Source organism: Procambarus clarkii, chromosome 80 (assembly GCF_040958095.1).
Source record: "Procambarus clarkii isolate CNS0578487 chromosome 80, FALCON_Pclarkii_2.0, whole genome shotgun sequence".
Lineage (NCBI taxonomy): Eukaryota > Metazoa > Arthropoda > Malacostraca > Decapoda > Cambaridae > Procambarus > Procambarus clarkii.
Window position 1 is genome coordinate 6,844,939 of NC_091229.1, and position 21,961 is coordinate 6,866,899.

Genomic DNA, 21,961 nt, shown 5'->3' on the forward strand with positions numbered 1-21,961 from the left:
GGCTTGGGGCCGGATACAACTTCCTCTAACAACATCAGAGTAAGAACCCCGTTGCGTCCCGAGAGGGCCGTAACATAATTGGCATCCCCAGCGGGATCCGTCCCCTTGTTAAGTATGTTTGACAGGGGTGGTGAAGTGGCGTAATCCCTGTATATAATTTTCCCTGTGATTGACGATTGGGATGTTATACGTCCTGTGCGGTGCTCAAGAGTGACTAAGTGCGATATTGTGCAGTGCGGTGCTCGCTGTGATTAAGCGATTAAGTGCAATATTGTGTAGTGCGGTGCTCGTCGTGATTCAGTGCAATATTGTAGAGCGAAGTGTTCGCTGTGATTCAGTGCAATATTGGGTAGTGCGGTGCCCGAAGTAATTACGTGCAATATTGGCAAGTGAGGCGCCAGGTGCGATAAAGTGCAATATTGGCGTAGAACAGTACTCGGTGCGTTAAGTGCTAACGTGAAAGCGGTGTCTTAAGTGCTAGTTAAGTGTTCCGTCTGTGAAAATGGCAGAAAAAGCTACCGTCGATGATCTGGACGAGGTTCAGGCTTTTCTGAATGGAGAGGACTGTGTTGCCAGATTAAAATATCTGAGCAAACCGGAACTTGTGCTAGTGAGCGCCTACCTGGAGATCAAGATCCGTGCCAGTGATTCCCGTTTGGAGATCTTGTCCAAGGTTCACCGGCATTTGAAGGCAGAGAAACAGGAAGGCGAGACTCCTAGTATAAAGGAAGGTGAGGAAATAGCTTCCACTGAACAGGAAGGCAAGAGCAGTGATATCGAAAGTGATGAGTGAACTAAATATAAGTGTGCTCACTGTGAAGATGCGTGAACTAGAGATCCATCGCGAAATAGAATGGAAAAAGCTAGAAATCGCTAAAGAGAGAGAAGAGGAAGCGAGAAAGAGAGAAGACAAGAAATTAGAAATGGAAAGAGAGAGATTAGGAAAGGAATTAGAGATGAGACGTTTAGAATTAGAAGAAAGGAAAGCAGAAAGAGAAAGAGAAGAGAAACGAGAAAGAGAAAGAGAAGAGCGAGAGCGAGAAAGAGAAGAACGAGAAAAAGAACGAGAAAGGGAAGAGAAACAGCGAGAGAGAGAAGAAAAGGAAAGACAGAGACAACATGAACTAGAAGTATTACGATTAGGCGGTGGTCGGAGGCCAACAACGGAAACCAGTAGTTTCGATCCGGTAAGAAACATCAAAATGGTCCCCAAATTCCATGAGAAGGAAGTGTCAAAGTTCTTTGCAGCCTTCGAGAAAGTCGCTGCCTCTTTGGAGTGGCCAAGGGAGAATTGGGCCATCATGATACAGTCAGTCTTGACTGGGAAGGCCCAAATCGCCTACTCCACGTTATCCCTTGACGACTCCGGCGATTATGACAAGGTGAAGAAGGTCGTGCTCATGGCGTACCAATTGGTACCTGAGGCTTACAGGCAGAAGTTCAGAAACCTGAAGAAGACCTCAGAGCACACTTTCACCGAATTCGCCACCATCAAGGAGCGACTTTTTCAGGAATGGTGTGCCTCTCGGAAGGTGGAGACCAAAGAAGACCTCGAGCAGCTTGTACTGCTAGAGGACTTCAAGGATTGTTTGTCTGGAGACCTGAAGACGTACTTAGAGGAACAGCAGGTGGAGACCTTGAGTGCGGCAGCCACCATGGCTGAAGAGTATATCCTGACTCATAGGCCGTCTGCTAAGTACGTCCCAAGGCATTACCAACGCCGGTTTGACAAACCTCAGGACGAAGAAGAGACCCCCGTCCCACGAAGCGCTAAGAGGACGCCCCCAAGTAGCCCTCGAAGAACAAGTCCTAGCAGTCCGAAACACCGTAGTCCAAGGAGGAATGTGGTGTGCTGGACTTGTGGGCAGAAAGGGCATGTAGCTGCTATGTGCCGAGGCAGAAGAGGTGGTGGCGCACGTAGGGAGGTGATGATGATGAGCTGTTACACCACCAGCAGGAAACCAGTCGACGACGACACAGGAAGGATCAAGTTTGTTCGCCCCTCACACTTCAAGCGGGTATGTAACGTGTGATCATACTGGTAGATCTGTAGTAGTGCTCAGAGATAGTGGAGCAGCCCAGTCCCTGATCGTGAAGAACTCGTTACCCGAGCGAGTAAAAGTGGATGGGAGACCAGAGGTTGTCCTGGTTGGGTTTCCGAGAACGCAGTATATCGCCCCCTTAGTGCCGGTGCATCTCGACTCGCCTTACTTCAGTGGCACCTGTGTGTTGGCAGTAGTCGATACCCTCCCTGTGGCTGGGATTGACGTGGTACTAGCCAACGACTTGGTGACAGGTTGGAGCAACAATCTTCCCAAGGTCATGGACGAGTCGGCCGGAACAGCAAGGTCAGAGGTAACGACAGGCAGTGGTAATGTCCAGGTAAAGACAGACCCGGATTTGAGTATGTTTAATCCTTCCTCTCGCCTACAGATTGACAACAGAGTCTACAATATTCTAGCAGTGTCTCCTGATTCTTCTCTCGACAAGGAACATGAGGTTTCGAGGGCAGAAGTACCTGAGCAAGAAGAGAGGCCTTGTGTGCAGGCACCCACGGATACCAACGAGTCTGGAGCGAAGGCGGATGTGTACTTGCGGTATGGCAAGGTACAGTGTTCATTGAACCGGCCAGAGATTCCCCAGACGTCAGAGGTATGTGAGGTGTGTTCGAAAGGTCTAGTGCCCTCTTTGGTCCAAACCAGGCTAGTGGATATAGCCGGTTATGGACGTGACAGGCTCAAGAAGCTTACCCCTCAATTGGCCCCATGTTTCTTAGTGATATTTTGTTTTGTTCTCTTATGTGTTCTCAGTAAGGACCGGTGGACGACCCGACAGATGATGGCTCCCATGAAAATCGTGAAGAGATCCCAGGGCTTAGAGACATGCACTGCAAGTGTTGCAGTCGACGAAGGAGCCTGGAAGGTGATGGTTGATACAGGAGGTACGACATATGATAATAGGAGTGACTGTTTCCGGCAGGTTGACACCCCCCGCGTGATAGCTGAGCCTCAATGCAGCGTTATACGGAACGTTGGTCGACCTGACGGTGGCAGAGCGAATGCCATCTTCGGTGTGCAAGCAGCCCTGTTGAAACTAGGTGTAAGCCTAGTAGAGACGTATGCAGTAAGTATTGACTTACCCACTGTCGCTATCACTCTGAATTATCAGACCCCTGTATTCCAGGTTCCCGTCTCCCTGAAGGACTACCGGAACGGTACCAGAAATGCCGTTTGTAACCAGCCATCATCGGTGCCACGACACAGGGAAGTGTCGAGTCACCCCAGATCGTGTCGAAACCAATCCTTACTTGAGAGATGTGAGATGACGCCCCTGCTTGACATCGCAGTGGAGATGTGGACGATTACATCAGGCAGGTCATTGCCTTCTATCTGCAAGTTCCCGTTGTGCCGGAATTGTCCAGTAGAACAGTTCTGTGGACAAGACAGCCTCATCACTCCAGTTCATAATGTACGTGAGTCTGTGTGGAGTTGTATCCACATACTAATTTGGTTTGTGTTTTTCCTTTTAGAAACCCAAACCAAATTCTTTTTGGTGGGGAGGTGTTACGGACCCGGATCCAGCGTCCGAGCACGGAGCTGTGACGACCACGCCATCTGTGGGTCAGCTCCCGAAACCCCCTCCAAACGGACGACGACACCTGGTGAGGACGACGTGTACTGGCTACGAGGGCCAGTTTCCAGTCCTGTTCAGCACACAACACAGCCGCTGCTGACCTCTGGTGAGGTGGTGCTCAGACTACAACGCCATCTATGGAGTGGATACGCCGGGCGTTTGTGTCTGAGCCTGTAAGTGAGGTGTTTTTGTGTGTCCCTGTTATTGATGATGTGTCTGCTTACAGAGTCGACCTGGGACTGCTGTGATGGAAGTTGAGTCAGTCTACACAAGGCAGCCGTCCCCATACCTTGTGCTTTACTGTAGCAGCTGTGAGTCGCCTCCTGGAAGAACACTGTGGTGTTACCCTGCCAGTGGAGTGGCAGTAGAAGGATTACCCAGGACCGACTGCTGGAGACGATAATCCACTGAGGTATTGAGGACAGGAGAGTGATTTGTGGTATCACACGAGGCTCCTGACTAGGGCGTTACCCTAGTATCGCTCGTGGAGTGGCCTGACCAGCGTTGCTGATCCGGAACCTGCCAGCAGACCTGCTGGACTTGTGGTTGACGGCCTCCACGGCGGTGCCCCCAGTGGACCTGTGTTTTGGCTGACCTGTGGCCAGGGTAGACTCAGCTTCTCAAAGGATTCGTTGTGAGGCCACGAAAGCACCGAGGACTTAGCACCAAGAGCTTGGATCCAGAGTCTTCAGGAGAAGACGATTGTGTACAGTGTTAATACCCTTCCCCCTGTGTAATCTTATATTATTTATTTGGTGATGGTTTAATAATTATAATCTTAAGTTCTTGCCTTTATTTCCCTTCCCCTTTAAGTTACTTGTGTCACGGATCACATCCCTTGATAGCCACTACTGGCATGGGGCCGGATACAACTTCCTCTAACAACATCAGAGTAAGAACCCCGTTGCGTCCCGAGAGGGCCGTAACACACACACACACATTGTATCAGCAAGCTTAGCCTCCAAATACACACATGGTATCAGCAAGCTTAGCCTCTAAACACACACACACACACACACAAATGGTATCAGCAAGCTTAGCCGCCAAATACACACACACACACACATGGTATCAGCAAGCTTAGCCTCCAAACACACACACATGGTATCAGCAAGCTTAGCCTCCAAACACACACACACACACACACATGGTATCAGCAAGCTTAGCCTCCAAACACACACACACATGGTATCAGCAAGCTTAGCCTCCAAACACACACACACAGAAAATGGGGACATTGAAACAGTTGATAAACTTGGTTTCAAGAGAGAGGTCACTATGGGGAACTTCAAAATTGGTTTAATAAGTAATTAGGCAGACTTGTTGCTAAACAGGGAAGTAAATTAAATGTATGCCAAATTTTGGCAAAATACACAATGAAGGCACATACCAAATATTCATACCAAAACAGAGATGCAGGGCCAGAAAACAGGATTGGTTCAACAGAAATTGAGAGAGGGCCACAGACCAAAAGACACAAAAATGGAATGAAAGACATTGAAAAACTACAAGCAGATGTCAACAAAGTTTTCGATTGGGCAGCAAAAAATAACATGATGTTTAACAGTGATAAATTTCAGGTACGGCAAAAATGAGGATCTGAAACATAATACAGGGTACAAAACACAATCGAATCTTCCCATAGTAGAAAAACAGCATGTCAAGGATTTGGGAGTAATGATGTCCGACGATCTAACGTTTAGGGAGCATAACGAAGCAAATATTGCGTCAGCCAGAAAAATGATCGGATGGATTATGAGAACTTTCAAATCCAGGGATCCCATCACAATGGTTGTACTCTTCAAGTCACTTATGTTGTCCCGTCTCGAGTACTGCTCAGTATTCACTTTCCCCTTCAGAACAGGAGAGATTGCTGAAATAAAGGGAATACAGAGAACATATACGGCACGCATAGACGAGATAAAACACCTAAATTATTGGGATCGTCTAAAAGCTCTCCAAATGTACTCTCTAGAAAGGAGACGAGAGAGATAATAAATAATATACACATGGAAGATACTGGAGGGCCAGGTCCCAAATCTACACAGTAAAATAACAACGTACTGGAGTGAACGATATGGAAAAAAAATGCAAGATTGAACCAGTGAAGAGCAGAGGTGCCATAGGCACAATCAGAGAGCACTGTATAAACATCAAAGGTCCGCGGTTGTTCAACGTCCTCCCGGCGACTATAAGAAATATTGCCGGAACAACCGTGGACATCTTCAAGAGAAAACTGGACTGTTTTCTAAGAGAAGTTCCGGATCAGCCGGGATGTGGTGGGTATGTGGCCCTGCAGGCCGCTCCAAGCAACAGCCTGGTGGACCAAACTCTCATAAGTCGAGCCTGGCCTCGGGCCGGGCTTGGGGAGTAGAAGAGCAGAACCCCATCAAGCAGGTATCAATATAGAAAGAAGCCAAACCCCCAATCATACCAGCGATACAAAGATGCGAGAAACAACTATGCAAGAGTAAGGAGAGAGGCAGAAACAATTTTTAAAAAGGGATAATGGATAAATGTAAAACAGAACTGGGCCTATTCTACAAATTCATAAACAACAAATTGCAGGTAAAGGATAATATCCAGAGGTTGAAAATAGGAAACAGATTCACACAAAATGTTAATGCAATGTGTGAAACATTAAACGAAAAGTTCCAAAGTGTGTTTATACAAAATGAAATCTTAAGAGAACCAGACACAATAAGAATTTCTGAGAACATCATAGAGCGTATAGAGGTGTCTAGAGATGAAGTGGAAAATATGCTAAAGGAGCTAAGTATGAACAAAGAAGTTGGTCCAGATGAAGTTTCACCATGGGTTCTGAGAGAATGTGCATCTGAGCTCAGCCTTCCACTTCACCTGATCTTTCAGGCATCCCTGTGTACAGGAGTCATAGCAAACATGTGGAAAAAGGCTAACATAGTTCCAATCTACAAAAGTGGCAACAGGAAAGACCCCACCCCCATCAATTATAGACCTGAATCATTGACAAGTGTAACAGTGAAAATATTGAAAACAAAAACAAAAATAATAAAAACTAAATGGGTAGAACATCTGGAGAGAAATTATATAATATCACACAGACAGTACTGTTTTCGATATCGAAGATCCTGTGTATCGAATTTACTCAGTTTCTATGATTGAGCCACAGAGATTTTAGAGGAAAAAGGTAGTTGGGTTGACTGCATCTATCTAGACATAAAAAAGGCTTTCGACAGAGTTCCACATAAGAGGTTGTTCTGGAAACTAGAAAATTTTGGATGGGTGACAGGTAAGCTTCTAACATGGATGAAAAATTTTCTGACTGACAGAAAAATGAGGGCAGTAATCAGAGGCAATCGGACTGGAGAAGTGTCACAAGTGGAGTACCACAGTACATGCACCAGAAATGTTCATTGTCTACATAAATGATCTACCAGTTGGAATACAGAATTATATAAACATGTTTTCTTTTGATGCTAAGATAATGGGATGGATAAGAAATTCAGATGATTGTCATGCCCTTCAAGAAGACCTGGACAAAATAAGTATATGGAGCACCACTTGGCAAATGGAATTTAATGTGAATAAATGCCATGTTATGGAATGTGGAATAGAACATAGATCCCACACAACCTATAAATTATGTGAGAAATCTTTATATAATTCTGATAAAGAAAGAGGTCTAGAGTTGATTCTAGATAGAAAACTATCACCTGAGGACCAGATAAAGAACGTTGTGTGAGGAGCCTATGCCACGCTTTCTAACTTCAGAATTTCGTTTAAATACATGGATGGCGAAATACTAAAGAAATTGTTCACGAGTTTTGTTCGGCCAAGGCTAGAATATGCAGCGGTTGTGTGGTGCCCATATCTTAAGAAGCACATCAACAAACTGGAAAAGGTGCAAAGACATGCTACTAAGTGGCTCCCAGAACTAAAGGGCAAGAGCTATGTGGAGAGGTCAGAGGCATTAAATATGCCAAAACTAGAAGACAACAAAAGAGGTGATAAAATCACTATGTACAAAATAGTAATAGGAATTGATAAAATCGATAGGGAAGATTTCCCGAGACCTGGAACTTCAAGAACAAAAGGTCATAGATTTAAACTAACTAAACAAAGATGCCTAAGAAATATACAAAAATTTCCTATCGCATACAGAGTGGTACACGGTTAGAACAAGTTAAGTGAGAAGGTGGTGGCGGCCAAGACCGTCAGTAGTTTCAAAGCATTATGTGACAAAGAGTGCTGGGTAGACGGGACACCACGAGCGTAGCTCTAATCCTGTAACTACACTTAGGTAATTACATATGGTGTCAGCAAGCTTACCGTCGAAACACACACAAACAGCCTGCCTATTATTTAAGGCCTTCTCTGAGTACTCTTTATTTTCTTCTCTGAGGCTATGGGTCCCTAATCTTGCACCAGAGGTGGTACAACTTTTAAGTTTTTCCCTACTGCACTGAGCACCTGATTTTGGCAAAGACTTCTTAGTGCAATTGTCAAGGACATAGTTCTTGTATTTTTTTGTTTATAAATATTCAGGTATAGTTAATGTCAAAATGTTTCAAAACAACAATTTATATTTCAAAACAAAAAAAGTAATGAAAACATTACAAAACATTAAAATATAGCCTAATTAATTAATAATAAAATAGCACAAATCTCAGAATGACTAAAGGGGCTTTGAGCAATGAAGTAGTTAATTTTATATATATAATATTATATATATAATATATATTTACCTGTGACTACTGCTTAGCGAAAATTTGATCTCTGTGAAAATTGGTCTCGTTATTGCTAGGAGATATTTTAAGACCATGATTTGCTGTGGATGGCACTGTAGTCTTCAAGTCATCAATCTAAAAATAGAGGTAATCTTTTAAAATGTAAATTTTGTATAAAAAAAAATGCAAAAATAAATTGCAAGAATAATATGAAGTTATTATACAATTTTTTTTAATCATTTAAATATTTGTGAGACATTATTAAGAAATGTATGAAGTACAGATTCTCTAAGACCTGATATGTATCTGCTTATGTTCCACCACATTACATTCAGGGCTGTAGAGAAAACACAGCCAGTAAGGTAATGATCACTTAGGATGGACTGGGATGCAACATGTAGGTGGGGGCTAAGCTGCGTGAGGCTAGGATGCCCAGCCTGCCTTGTCTAGGCTGGGCTGGGCTAGGCAACACTAGGAAGGAGTCAACAAATCTCTGGAGTGCCTTACTTTTCCTGATATCCTTAAAAAAGCAAGAATGATGCCATTTTATAAAGAAGGCGAGACAGCAGACATAAACAATTAAAGAAAAATATCAAATCTACTTATACTTTCAAAAATATTTGATTTTTTTTTTTTCAAACATCTTTCTTCCTACTTTGTAAAATTCGACATGAATACAAACACACACACACACTTCCCTAGGAAGCAGTCCATAGCAGCTGTCTAACTCCCAGGTACTTATTTACTGTTAGATGAACCAGATACAGAGAATAACCACAAAATGTTATCTTTATAAGAACTATCTTGTAAAGCCACTAGTACGTGCAGCATTTCAGGCAGGATATATATAATATATATATATATATATATATATATATATATATATATATATATATATATATATATATATATATATATATATATATATATATATATATATATATATATATATATATATATATATATATATATATAAATATATATATATATATATATATATATATATATATATATATATATATATATATATATATTATGAATACATACATACGGGACAAAGAGCCAGAACTCAACCACCGCAAGCACAACTAGGTGAGTACACACACACATAATATATATATATATATATATATATATATATATATATATATATATATATATATATATATATATATATATATATATATATATATATATATATATATATATATATATATATATATATATATATATATATATATATATATATATTGGTAGCAGTCTTTCCTGTAGACATATATTATTAAATATGACCGAAAAAGTAAGATTAATAATTCTAACACGAATTTTCTCTATCTTTCTTACATTTCTTTTCACTGTTGATGGTAATTCAAAGATCAATTCTCCAAAATTCATTTTTATTTCTAGTCTGACACAACACTTGAGCGCGTTTCGTAAAACTTATTACATTTTCAAAGACTTTAGTTTACAAACACACAACTTAAACTGAATAGAACTTTACACATCATCGAGGTTTATATCTACATTTGGGTGAGGTGGATGAGTTTAAAAACGAACTTTCAACAATGGGTATTCAATGGGTATTAAATTCCAACACAAGACAGAACACGAAACAATGGGTATTGAATGGGTATTAAATTCAAACACAAGACAGAACACGAAACAATGGGTATTTGAATGGAAGTAATTGTAGAAAGCCTATTGGTCCATATTTCTTGATGCTTCTATATTGGAGCGGAGTCTTGAAGTGGGTAGAATATAGTTGTGCATTAATTGGCTGTTGATTGCTGGTGTTGACTTCTTGATGTGTAGTGCCTCGCAAACGTCAAGCCGCCTGCTATCGCTGTATCTATCGATGATTTCTGTGTTGTTTACTAGGATTTCTCTGGCTATGGTTTGGTTGTGGGAAGAGATTATATGTTCCTTAATGGAGCCCTGTTGATTATGCATCGTTAAACGCCTGGAAAGAGATGTTGTTGTCTTGCCTATATACTGTTTTTTTTGAGGCTTACAGTCCCCAAGAGGGCATTTGAAGGCATAGACGACGTTGGTCTCTTTTGAAGCGTTCTGCTTTGTGTCTGGAGAGTTTCTCGTGAGTAGGCTGGCCGTTTTTCTGGTTTTATAGTAAATCGTCAGTTGTATCTTCTGATTTTTGTCTGTAGGGATAACGTTTCTACTGACAATATGTTTCAGGACCCTTTCCTCCGTTTTATGGGCTGTGGAAAAGAAGTTCCTGTAAAATAGTCTAATAGGGGGTATAGGTGTTGTGTTAGTTGTCTCTTCAGAGGTTGCATGGTGTTTCACTTTCCTTCTTATGATGTCTTCCACGAAACCATTGGAGAAGCCGTTGTTGACTAGGACCTGCCTTACCCTACAGAGTTCTTCGTCGACTTGCTTCCATTCTGAGATGTGGCTGAGGGCACGGTCGACATATGCGTTAACAACACTCCTCTTGTACCTGTCCGGGCAGTCACTGTTGGCATTCTGGCACATTCCTATGTTTGTTTCCTTAGTGTAGACTGCAGTGTGGAAAACTCCACTCCTTTCCATGACTGTTACATCTAGAAAGGGCAGCTTCCCATCCTTCTCCATCTCGTAATTAAAACGCAACACAGAATTCTGCTCAAATGCCTCCTTCAGCTCCTGCAGATGTCTGACATCAGGTACCTGTGTAAAAATGTCGTCAACATACCTGCAGTATATGGCCGGTTTCAAGTTCATGTCGACTAAGACTTTTCGCTCAATGGTACCCGTGTAGAAGTTTGCAAACAGGACACCTAGGGGAGAACCCATGGCGACCCCATCTACTTGCTTATACATGTGTCTATCCGGGCTCAAGAAGGGTGCCTCTTTAGTACAAGCTTGGAGTTGTTCCCTCAGACTGTTTTCTGGTATGTCAAGAGGAGTACAGGCCGGATCACGGAACACTCTGTCGACTATCATCCCGATTGTTTCATCCACAGGTACGTTGGTAAACAGAGATTCTACGTCCAACGAGGCTCTTATCCCTGTTGCCCGTGTTCCCCGCAGCAAGTCAACAAATTCCTTTGGAGACTTCAGGCTGAATGCGCAAGGGACATAAGGAGTCAGCAAGCCGTTGAGTCGTTTTGCCAGTCTGTACGTGGGTGTGGGTATCTGGCTGACGATTGGTAATCAATCAGTATATGAGTGGGATTGGGTGTTTATAGATAGGAGCTGCCTCGTATGGGTCAATAGGCCATCTGCAGTTACCTTTGTTCTTATGTTCTTATATAGAGGGTACCACCTCTGGTTGAGTTTGTAGGAACCCAACACTTATAGAGTTGAGGGTTCCATATATATTTATATATATATATATATATATATATATATATATATATATATATAAATATATATATATATATATATATATATATATATATATATATATATATATATATATATATATATATATATATATATATATATATTATTAAATATGACCGAAAAAGTAAGATTAATAATTCTAACACGAATTTTCTCAATCTTTCGTACATTACGCTTCACTGTTGGAGGTAAATCAAAAATTAATTCTCCAAAATTCATTTTTATTTCTAGTCTGACGCGACACGGGCGCGTTTCGTAAAACTTATTACATTTTCAAAGACTTTAGTTCACAAATACACAACTGAATAGAACTTACGTATCTCCGATTTTATATCTACATTTGAGTGAGGTGGAAGGGTGATGTGGCATTAACACAAGACAGAACAAGAGGGGATATTAATAGGGTATTAAAAGTATCAACACAAGACAGAACACGAAACAATGGGTATTGAATAGAAGTGTTTGTAGAAAGCCTATTGGTCCATATTTCTTGATGCTTCTATATTGGAGCGGAGTCTAGAGGTGGGTAGAATATAGTTGTGCAATAATTGGCTGTTGATTGCTGGTGTTGACTTCTTGATGTGTAGTGCCTCGCAAACGTCAAGCCGCCTGCTATCGCTGTATCTATCGATGATTTCTGTGTTGTTTACTAGGATTTCTCTGGCTATGGTTTGGTTGTGGGAAGAGATTATATGTTCCTTAATGGAGCCCTGTTGCTTATGCATCGTTAAACGCCTGGAAAGAGATGTTGTTGTCTTGCCTATATACTGGGTTTTTTGGAGCTTACAGTCCCCAAGAGGGCATTTAAAGGCATAGACGACGTTAGTCTCTTTTAAAGTGTTCTGTTTTGTGTCTGGAGAGTTTCTCATGAGTAGGCTGGCCGTTTTTCTGGTTTTATAGTAAATCGTCAGTTGTATCCTCTGATTTTTGTCTGTAGGGATAACGTTTCTATTAACAATATCTTTCAGGACCCTTTCCTCTGTTTTATGATCTGTGGAAAAGAAGTTCCTGTAAAATAGTCTAATAGGGTGTATAGGTGTTGTGTTAGTTGTCTCTTCAGAGGTTGCATGGCTTTTCACTTTCCTTCTTATGATGTCTTCGAAAAAAACATTGGAGAAACCGTTATTGACTAGTACCTGCCTTACCCTGCAGAGTTCTTCGTCGACTTGCTTCCATTCTGAGCTGTGGCTGAGAGCACGGTTGACATATGCGTTAACAACACTCCTCTTGTACCTGTCTAGGCAGTCGCTGTTGGCATTTAGGCACATTCCTATGTTCGTTTCCTTAGTGTAGACTGCAGTGTGGAAACCTCCGCCCTTTTCCATGACTGTTACATCTAGAAAGGGCAGCTTCCCATCCTTTTCCATCTCGTAAGTGAAACGCAGCACGGAACTCTGCTCAAATGCCTCCTTCAGCTCCTGCAGATGTCTGACATCAGGTACCTGTGTAAAAATGTCGTCAACATACCTGCAGTATATGACCGGTTTCAAGTTCATGTCGACTAAGACTTTTTGCTCGATGGTACCCATGTAGAAGTTTGCAAACAGGACACCTAGGGGAGAACCCATGGCGACCCCATCTACTTGCTTATCCGGGCTCAAGAAGGGTGCCTCTTTAGTACAAGCTTGGAGTAGTTTCATCAGAATATTTTCTGGTATGTCAAGAGGAGTACAGGCTGGATCACGATACACTCTGTCGGCTATCATTCCGATTGTCTCGTCCACAGGTACGTTGGTAAACAGCGATTCTACGTCCAACGAGGCTCTTATCCCTGTGGCCCGTGTGCCCCGCAGTAAGTCAACAAATTCCTTTGGAGACTTCAGGCTGAAGGCGCAAGGAACATAAGGAGTCAGCAGGCCATTGAGTCGCTTCGCCAGTCTGTACGTGGGTGTGGGTATCTGGCTAATGATTGGCCGAAGTGGGTTTCCAGGCTTGTGTGTCTTGACATTTCCATACGCATATCCAGGTTTATATTCCCCAATGATCTTTGGCAGGTGGAGTCCGGATTTCTTGGCGTTCACAGTTTCGATCAGTTTGTTGACCTTTGCTTTTAATTCAGCTGTAGTGTCCTTCATTACCCTTTGGAACTTAGTTTGGTCAGAGAGTATGATGTTCATTTTCGCCAGATATTCGTCTTTTTTAAGAATGACATATATTGGCGACTTGTCACCTTTCCTGACAACTATCTCCTTGTTCTCACGAAGGCTTTTAGCTGCCGCTTTAAGCTCGGGGGACAGTATGGTGCTTCTGTAATTGCCTCGATTCTTTCCTCCTTCTGCAATAAGTTCTGCTTGTAAGGTATCTTTGGTAGTGACCTTTTTTTGTGTCTCGAGGTCGAATATGTCGTCCAACAGAATGTCCAACTCTACTTTCCGGGCCATCTCACTCGGTCTGGACATAACATGACAGTTTATGCCCAGATTTAGGAGAGTTACTTGGTCCTCAGTGAGGTTAATTCCTGCAAGGTTCAGGAAGCCATCTCTAGGTCGTGGAATTGCCATAGGTCCTCCATATAATGTTGTTAGTTTCTTGATAATCCTTGTTTCAGTGCTGAGGTGATGTTGGTCTGTGAGGATGTCGAGGTGTTGTTCAATGCGGGTACGGATACTTTCGTCGATGTTGCTATTTCTCCACTCGTTTGTAGCATGAAGAAGTTGCGTTTTGTTGTCTTTGATTTCATTCTCTGCCTTGTATATCTGATCACGAATCAGATCCTGGCGATATTTTATCGTGAAGGCTTGATTCCTTGCTGCTGGGTCGTGCACTTTAATATTAGTATATTTTGGTAGCAGTCTTTCCTGTAGACATATATTATTAAATATGACCGAAAAAGTAAGATTAATAATTCTAACACGAATTTTCTCAATCTTTCGTACATTTCTTTTCACTGTTGGAGGTAAATCAAAAATCAATTCTCCAAAATTCATTTTTATTTCTAGTCTGACGCGACACGAGCGCAACAACGGCTTCTCCAATGGTTTCGTGGAAGACATCATAAGAAGGAAAGTGAAACACCATGCAACCTCTGAAGAGACAACTAACACAACACCTATACCCCCTATTAGACTATTTTACAGGAACTTCTTTTCCACAGCCCATAAAACGGAGGAAAGGGTCCTGAAACATATTGTCAGTAAAAACGTTATCCCTACAGACAAAAATCAAAAGATACAACTGACGATTTACTATAAAACCAGAAAAACGGCCAGCCTACTCACGAGAAACTCTCCAGACACAAAGCAGAACGCTTTAAAAGAGACCAACGTCGTCTATGCCTTTAAATGCCCTCTTGGGGACTGTAAGCTCCAAAAATCCCAGTATATAGGCAAGACAACAACATCTCTTTCTAGGCGTTTAACGATGCATAAGCAACAGGGCTCCATTAAGGAACATATAATCTCTTCCCACAACCAAACCATAGCCAGAGAAATCCTAGTAAACAACACAGAAATCATCGATAGATACAGCGATAGCAGGCGGCTTGACGTTTGCGAGGCACTACACATCAAGAAGTCAACACCAGCAATCAACAGCCAATTATTGCACAACTATATTCTACCCACCTCTAGACTCCGCTCCAATATAGAAGCATCAAGAAATATGGACCAATAGGCTTTCTACAAACACTTCTATTCAATACCCATTGTTTCGTGTTCTGTCTTGTGTTGATGAAATTAATACCCTATTAATACCACCTCTTGTTCTGTCTTGTGTTGATGAAATTAATACCCTATTAATGCCACCTCTTGTTCTGTCTTGTGTTAATGCCACATCACCCCTTCCACCTCACTCAAATGTGGATATAAAATCGGAGATGCGTAAGTTCTATTCAGTTGTGTATTTGTGAACTAAAGTCTTTGAAAATGTAATAAGTTTTACGAAACGCGCTCGTGTCGCGTCAGACTAATATATATATATATATATATATATATATATATATATATATATATATATATATATATATATATATATATACATATATACATATATATATATATATATACATATATATATATATATACATATATATATATATATATATATATATATATATATATATATATATATATATATATATATATATATATATATATATATATATATATATATATATATATATATATATATATATATATATATATAGAAAATAATAAATACAGAATATGTGGTCATATTCAATGAAACATGTTTGAAAGAAAAACTATATATATATATATATATATATATATATATATATATATATATATATATATATATATATATATATATATATATATATATATATATATATATTTATTTATATATATATATATTTATATATATATATATATATATATATATATATATATATATATGTTGGTGTATACTGGCAGCAGGTTTTCTTTCAAACATGTTTCATTGAATATGACCGCATATTCTGTATTTATTATTTTCTGATTTAGGGCTTCTATCCCTCTAACTATTTTCTTAGCATCAGGGCTTAATTGAAATAGGAGTTCTCCAAAACTCATTTTCGTACTTTTAAGGTGAAGAAAAGAAGTGATTTACTATAGAGTGTATTACACTTATTTGTATAATTTGCACGACGTTTCGAACCTCCATGGTTCATTCGCAAGTGAACAGATCTTACAATACTAGTTGATTTTATACCCGCATTAGGTCAGGTGATAATACAATGAAGGTGAAAACATGGGGGGATACATAAGGGATAAACATAGGGGCTGCGGAAGGCTTATTGGCCCATACGAGGCATCTCCTATCCAAACACAAAGATTAATCCAGTGTAATTGGCCTGTTATGTTGGACATTGTCTTCTGTGTTGGCATCGATATGTTCTTGTCTTGTCCTTACTCTCATGGTGGGTAGAGTAAATAGTTCCGTGATTTGGGTGTTCATGGTAGGTCGCTCTATTCTTATGTGAATTGCCTCAAGAATTTGTAATCTTCTTGAATCTTGGGTTTTGTCTATTATGCAAGTATTCTTGTTCAACATTTCTCTTGTTAGAGTAATGTCATGGGCTTGTCTCATGTGATTCCTAGGGGCACCAGATTGAAGATGGCATGTCAAACGCCTCGTCAGCTTGGTCGACGTCATACCTATGTACTTACATTGAAGGTTACATCCTTCGTGGGGGAAAGTGTACATGTATACAACGCTTGACTGCTGTAGAGGGTTCTCCGTCGGCTTCGGGCTGTTTTTGATAAGGAGTTCGGAAGTCTTCTTGGTTTTGTAGAATATTATCAGGTTTATGTTTTGGTTAGGAGTAGTGCTTTTTACTCCTTTACGGATTATTTCTTTCATTATTCTTTCCTCTTTTATATGTTCACTGTGCATGGTTGATTTGTAATATAATTTTATTGGGGGTGTTGTGGTTTCTGTTCTAGGTTCTGAATTATACCAACGGTCCAAGTGTCTTCTTATAGCAGCGTTTATTTCCGCGTTGCGATATCCGTTGTTCACCAATACCTGAGTTACTCTTTCAAACTCTCTACTCACGTTGCTCCATTCAGAGCAGTGGGTAAGCGCTCGACGAATATAAGCATTGAGAACACTGGCTTTGTATCTTTGGGGGCACTCACTTCTACCGTTCAGGCATAATCCTATGTTGGTGGGCTTGGTATATACGTTGGTGCTTAAAGAGGTTCCTGTTTTTGTTATTAGTACATCCAAGAATGGCAGACTGTTATTTTCACTATTTTCATGTGTAAATCGGAGTACTGACTCTCTCTCTAGGTGTCTTTTTAGGTGAATTAGTTCATCTGAGACATAACATAACATAAACCTGATAATATTCTACAAAACCAAGAAGACTTCCGAACTCCTTATCAAAAACAGCCCGAAGCCGACGGAGAACCCTCTACAGCAGTCAAGCGTTGTATACATGTACACTTGCCCCCACGAAGGATGTAACCATCAATGTAAGTACATAGGTATGACGTCGACCAAGCTGACGAGGCGTTTGACATGCCATCTTCAATCTGGTGCCCCTAGGAATCACATGAGACAAGCCCATGACATTACTCTAACAAGAGAAATGTTGAACAAGAATACTTGCATAATAGACAAAACCCAAGATTCAAGAAGATTACAAATTCTTGAGGCAATTCACATAAGAATAGAGCGACCTACCATGAACACCCAAATCACGGAACTATTTACTCTACCCACCATGAGAGTAAGGACAAGACAAGAACATATCGATGCCAACACAGAAGACAATGTCCAACATAACAGGCCAATTACACTGGATTAATCTTTGTGTTTGGATAGGAGATGCCTCGTATGGGCCAATAAGCCTTCTGCAGCCCCTATGTTTATCCCTTATGTATCCCCCCATGTTTTCACCTTCATTGTATTATCACCTGACCTAATACACTCTATAGTAAATCACTTCTTTTCTTCACCTTAAAAGTACGAAAATGAGTTTTGGAGAACTCCTATTTCAAATAAGCCCTGATGCTAAGAAAATAGTTAGAGGGATAGAAGCCCTAAACCAGAAAATAATAAATACAGAATATGCGGTCATATTCAATGAAACATGTTTGAAAGAAAACCTGCTGCCAGTATACACCAATATATATATATATATATATATATATATATATATATATATATATATATATATATATATATATATATATATATATATATATATATCTATATATATATATATATATATATATATATATATATATATATATATATATATATATATATATATAAATATATATATATATATATATATATATATATATATATATATATATATATATATATATATATATATATATATATATATATATATATATATATATATATATATATATATATATATATATAACTGAAAACTCACACACCAGAAGTGACTCGAACCCATACTCCCAGGAGCAACGCAACTGGTATGTACAAGACGCCTTAATCCACTTGACCATCACGACCGGACAAAATGAGGTGATAGCCGAGGCTATTTGAACCACCCCACCGCCGACACTCGGATAGCAATCTTGGGCATAGCATTTTACCAAATCACCTCATTCTTTGGGGCACACGTGAGGAACACAAATGCGAACAAGCCTGAATGGTCCCCAGGACAATATGCAACTGAAAACTCACACCCCAGAAGTGACTCGAACCCATACTCCCAGGAGCAACGCAACTGGTATGCACAAGACCCCTTAATCCACTTGACCATCACGACCGGACAAAATGAGGTGATAGCCGAGGCTATTTCAACCACCCCACCGCCGGCACTCGGATAGTAATCTTGGGCATAGCATTTTACCAAATCACCTCATTCTTTGGGGCACACGTGAGGAACACAAATGCGAACAAGCCTGAATGGTCCCCAGGACAATATGCAACTGAAAACTCACACCCCAGAAGTGACTCGAACCCATACTCCCAGGAGCAACGCAACTGGTATGTACAAGACGCTTTAATCCACTTGACGCATTTGTGTTCCTCACGTGTGCCCCAAAGAATGAGGTGATTTGGTAAAATGCTATGCCCAAGAATACTATCCGAGTGCCGGCAGTGGGGTGGTTCAAATAGGCTCGGCTATCACCTCATTTTGTCCGGTCGTGATGGTCAAGTGGATTAAGGCGTCTTGTACATACCATACGGAATTAAATTCCAAATTTATTAGATGTTTTCCTAAATATAAAGATCGACCTGAAGGAATTTTATGAATTATGGACTAATTAAGCAAAAAAAATAGGTAATTTTACTTGAAGAACAGATACCAGAGAATAGTTAGTGAGTACATTTATATTGTATAATGGGAGAAAGCCCCTGGTAGCCGCGAAATAAAATAACCACCTACATTAATTGATAACTAGGAAATAGTACCTGGAAACTTTATCTGAACGAAAACACAATACCAATTTGTTTAGATGTTTTTCTTAATATAAAGATCAACAGTAAGGAATCTTATTCATTATGGACAAATTAACAAAAAAAACGATAATTTTCATCGAGGACCATATATTAGAGCATACTTAGTCACTTATATATTAAAAGTATTGTGTATTTTGAACCATTGGGGTTGTAAACAAACAGAACGGCCTACCCGAAAAGTCGTAACATAAAATGTTGCATATGCTTGCTATCTTATTATTTGAAATATGATTATTATTAATTTACGACAACTATAGAGGTTTCCCATTAGTTAAATTACTGTAGTCTGACTAAATGCTAATACAAAACCTATATAAATCCTGGGAAAGTCACAATGACCAGCGACATTAAAGCATAGAGGGTTAAGTAGTAACAGGCAACTGTCGGCGAACGAAAAATTCATTTCCAAATTTATTAAATGTTTTCCTAAATATAAAGATCAATAGGCTGGAATTTTCTGTATTATAGCCTAATTAAGGCAAAAATATACATATTTTTACTTGAAGAACAAATATCAGAGCATAGTCAGTGAGTTATAGAATAATAAGAGTGTGGTATTTCATTGTATAACAAGAGATAGTCCATGGAAGCGATAATAGACGTAGTTTTACACAAAATAACGTCCAAAAACAGCTGTAGAGTCAAACGACAAATGTTGACGTTCTTTTTAAGAGGACAGGTTGCTTTGGATGTGGATTGCATGCCCAAGATACAGCAAGCATTTCCTCTCTGGAACACAACACTGAGGCGCTGGAACCAGAAACTGGCCCCTCTTGAGTCTCTAGTTTGCCTAATGAGTATCTCACCCACCTTTTTTAGGAATTTAAGTGCATATTTACCACAGGCTCTCCAGATCTTAGAGCCTATCTGCATGAATCTGTAACAACGTTCTAGGTCCCTGTACTTGTTAGTTTTCTGGGTCTCCCTGAAGGTGGCCGCCTAGCCTCCCTCAGCTATACTTTGAGGTGTATAAGTATCAGCCAATGTAAACGCACACATATAATTCCACACGTCCTGTCTACCATCCCTCCATGGATGCAGAGTGACTCCATCTGGGCATTTGTGACTGTTGTCAGGTCTGCACAATTGAGTTTCCCTTTACCTCTGGTGCAAGACCTGGCTGTTGTCAGGTCTGCACAACTGAGGTTACCTGGGTGATGGACACCCAGCTGTTGCAGTCCCTGTGGTGCAGTGGTTAGTCCTTTGTTACAAACCTGATGTGGGAAAAACCTGCCAGGATTGATATGAGAGGAGACTACTAGGGACTTGTACTGTACTAAATTAAAAATTACTGTCTGCAAATTAATTCATCTAAAGTCTCTAGCTAAGGTAGTAAATCCTAGCTCTTCTTTTCCTAATGACAGATTGTGGGCTGTAAGGGGCAGGTGGGGGTGAATGAATTAGTTGATTGAAGTTCCAGTCCACCTGCAGACAAGTATCTCACATTAACTTGTATTTTTTTTATCCAAGGATAAGATTTTAATAAATTCAGTTCTGTGACTGATCATTGGTTCTGTCTAAAGCAGGGATTTAAACATATACATAGTTCAGCCTAGCACCATAACTATCAACAGCCAATATTCATTTACTATAAACAACAATTTAAATTGTAGAAGTATGATAAAGGACCTTAAATATGGTCTAAGTACTATTAACTAAGCTCTAAAGATTATATTCAATTAGATAAACTTATATGATAAATTAAAGAAAACTAAGTAAGCAATTGTTAACTTAATTTATATGTTCATGTGTATATATATATATATAGATATATTCAATTTATATGAAGAGATTCAGTCAACACGATTGAAGCTTTTCCCACACAAGGGACACTCATGAGATTTTGTTTACCTCGCGAGCGTCTTTATGCTTGGAAGAAGATTCAACTGCTGCACTACAATATTAATAAACTTACTGAAATATGAGGCGTTGCCTCACTCTATAACCGACAGACAGACTTATTTGACATATTAAAGTTATACAAGCATACAATTGGCCAATTAGTACACTTAACAACATTCAATATACTTCTCTGAATGCCGGGTGCCTGTCTGACAAGTGTGCCAGACTGGATAACTCTCTTATTGAGTTTAGGCACGATATTTTATATCACACCTTTGCTGTAGATAGTTCTGGTAGCATTGCTATGTGATTGTCCTTACTTGTGTTTGCAGATGGATGATTGGTGATGATGGTGGAGGTGGAGACAGTGTCACTTTATGTGCTCCACACTACACTTATATAGAAAGTTCTAGGAATTTTTCCTTCTAGATATATTGTCCAGGTACTCCCCTCAGTTCTAGAGAGTAATCACTAGTGATAAAGATAATTCGATAAGGTGTCTTAAGTCGATAAATGTTCGCTAAGCACTGTGACAC

General features: G+C 40.0%; 1 protein-coding gene across 1 annotated transcript in view; it reads right to left on the reverse strand.

Moving 5' to 3' along the window:
- The window catches only part of LOC138349591 (proline-rich protein 36-like), a 233,332-nt gene that overhangs the window by 3,455 nt on the left and 207,916 nt on the right, over positions 1–21,961 (reverse strand). Inside the window, exon 2 of the transcript XR_011225120.1 lies at positions 8,361–8,477. The gene's annotated coding sequence lies outside the window, so the exon portion shown is untranslated. The remainder of the gene's footprint in view (positions 1–8,360; positions 8,478–21,961) is intronic.